Source organism: Pinus tabuliformis, chromosome 1_2 (genome assembly GCF_031772625.1).
Source record: "Pinus tabuliformis cultivar Carrire ecotype Pingquan chromosome 1_2, CPIR1, whole genome shotgun sequence".
NCBI classification, from domain to species: domain Eukaryota; kingdom Viridiplantae; phylum Streptophyta; class Pinopsida; order Pinales; family Pinaceae; genus Pinus; species Pinus tabuliformis.
The window spans coordinates 449,223,672-449,226,825 of record NC_142298.1 but is presented as its reverse complement, the minus strand read 5'-3'; positions in this window follow the sequence as shown (position 1 = coordinate 449,226,825).

Genomic DNA, 3,154 nt, shown 5'->3' with positions numbered 1-3,154 from the left:
AAACAGATAACAATCCATTCAAAGTGTAGAATAATGGTAGAACAAGATCATGTAGAGATCTTGAAGGTAGCAGCATAAGAAGGTGAGAATATTGCGGCAACCTAGAGCAAGGAGTGCTTAATTGGTTCCAGAGGAAAGAACCAGAGAGATGCCAAAAGACTAAGCTCAGAGGAGAGAAGCTTAGTAAGGAATATGTAGCAAGAAGGAGACTTGTGACTGCAGGGGTTTTGTTGTAGCTCACAAAGGAAATTCCACAGAGGATGTGGGTAAAATTACTAAGGGATGAAGGAAGCTGGTAAGAGTTTCTAAGTGAAAGAAGAGGTGTCCAGAACCTAGTATTTCATTAGTGATTGAAATACAAGAGGACAGTTGTGTTCTTAAAAGGTTCAAATGAGTTAAAGCCTAGAAGGAGTAGAGAGAAGTGCTCAAACGAGGTTCCAGAGATAGAGAACTAAGTGCTTCCCAAAAGACCAAGTACAAAGGAAAGCTTGGTAAGGTAAGTGGCAGTAGGGAGGACTTGCTATTGCAGAGGCTTTAATGCAGCTCATAGTAAGTGAGTAAGGAGCTCATGAAGAGAGAGAAGGAGAAAATGACTACTGATAGTCATAGTAGAGGATCTAAGGAAAACCACAACAAAAGAAAGGTGAAGGAGGATGCCAAGGCAAATGGCAAGAGAATGAGTCAAGTGGAAATTGACAAAAAGATTGCTGAGATGAAAAAACAACTCAATGTATTAAAGATGATACTTGAGGAAAACCAAAGACTAGGTTGGGTATTAAAGAAAAAGCCAGTGAAGTGGTCTAAGTTATAGAGAAGGCTACAATTGAAGCAAGTAAAGTGGCTGATGGAAAAACTCAGAGACACTGAGTTGGAAATGGAAGTTTCCATTTGTGAAGCAGAGAAGGGTGAAGTTCTGGGTGAAGAAGAAGGAATTATTGATGATTTTCTGAATTGTTGGACAAATGCAGACCAATAGGAGAATGTGAAACCCTATATTGTTGAATATAATAATTTTGATGTGATTACAGGTTTTGCAGAGGATGAGCAATCTTTTGAAGCTGTAAAAAGTATGGAAGAGTATCTTTTAGAAGATAAAAACTCTGAAGTAAAGAATGATGGAGAATGTATCTTGAATGAGAAAAGCAGTGAATTATTGCAGCAAAAATAATTTAGTAATACATTGACGTTTGAAGCTGTGACAACACAGGAAAATTTTCTTGTGAAAGGAGATGAAATTCAGTCTGAGAACTGATATGTGAAGCAACAGTTGAGACTGTTGAACCTTGTAATTTTCAAACTGATAATTTAAGTATAAATACAGGAGTCATAAGTAATGATGAAGTACTTATGAAAGGTCACAGAGAACTTGAGTTGCTGGAGTATTTGCTAGGAAATTCAGAGTATGACAGTGTGATTGTAGAGGAAGGAGTTAACTACAATGGACAAGAGCAAAAAATACATCATTAGAGCAGATGATGTGGAGGGGAGACTAACTGATAGTCTTGAGAGTACATTAGAGAAATCTTTAAAGAGGTTGAATTAACATACTGATGTGCTGATAGAAGAGAAGAAATCAGAGTAGCATGCTGAAGTGTTGCCAAAGGAAGAAGAGGCACTGAGGCCTTATATTTTTTATTTTAATAATTGTTTTGTGAGTGCAGGTTTAATTGCAGATGCTGGAGGAAATTTGGCACAGATGAGCAACCACGTAAAGATGGTAGAAGAGGATTTGGTGGAAGAATTTAATCCATGGAATAGAGATGTTCAATTGCCGGAGAGAATGCTAGATAGTCAGGATTCAATGCAGAAAGAGATAATCATGAAAGAGGGTAAGGATGAAAGGGAAGCAGTAAGAAATCGACAACTTTAAAGAGAAGATAATGAACATCGGGTTAAAGAGATAGTGTACAATAGCAACAACCTAAAACAAAGAGAAATATGTAGAAGTACGTGGCAGAGTATGTACCAGCCCAAGGATGTGATGGAGATGGAGATTGAAGAATTATGGAAGTTGATGATGAAACTGTCCAGGATGAGGGAAATGACGGCAGGAAGGATGATCAATTAGAACTTGAACCTGATTGAAAAGATGAAGAAGATGAAACAGAAGACACAGACAACAACAACAACAAAGGTGCAGAGCATTCAGACAACTACAAACTAAAGTTTGGGACCCTAGATGTTTCCTATCAACATATGAAGACACATGATCAGGAGATCATGAATGTTTTCTACTTTGGGAGTCTTATGCAGGAGCATTCAACTAAGAAGAATCATTGTATTTTAGTAGACATAGGGGGTCTTGTGTTTTAAGGAAGTTGGTTTCCTAAGTATTAAAATTAATGTAATTACTTAGGCTTTTGAGTGATTTTAATGAGAATAGGAATTAATTAAGTATTGTGAGGCATATTTGTAAATGTTCTCAAATGTTGGAGAACATGAGAGATTTAGGATAGTTGAAAGATTAGAGAATCAGTTGTAAATATTAGATTAGGAGTTGGTTTCATGATTTGTGGATTAAAGAGGATCCTTAGGGATAAAGATGAGATTTTAGGATTTTGTTTAGATGTTTATGGATCTGTTACACTAAAAAATGTCACCATGGCTATTTACAGTCGGTATGGCTCAATCAACAGTCATACTACACTTTTGAGCAAGTCTTATGCCTCTACTATTCATATCAAACTCCAAGAAAGAGAGAAAGTCTTTATAAAACATGTTTATCTCTGGGTACGCAGGTTCTCTCAAGCCTTGCCTGCGGGTACGCACCTTTTGTTCATAAGGTCTGCGTCCAAGGACGCTCTGTATCTAAAGGGGCAGGTGCGTCCCTCTGAAAAGGTTAAAATGCGCAAGTTTTATCTTCAAAAACTTACTTGTGGTCATTTCTAGAGCATTCTAGAAGATTCTTAGATGAGTATTGAGCGCCTCCAGATGGTTCATGCACTCCTATCAAAGAGGAACTTATCCCATCAATAAGGGAGTGATCCCATCCAAAGAGGGGACTATCCCATTGATGGTGGACCTGATTAACTTCCTCTTGAGCACTATAAAAAGAGGCATTGAGCCAGAAGGAAGAAGGTTGGAGCTATACATTTTCTTTGGGTAAATGCTGCAGGATTTAGGTCTTCCATTAGAGCCTTTGTGAGGAGAGATT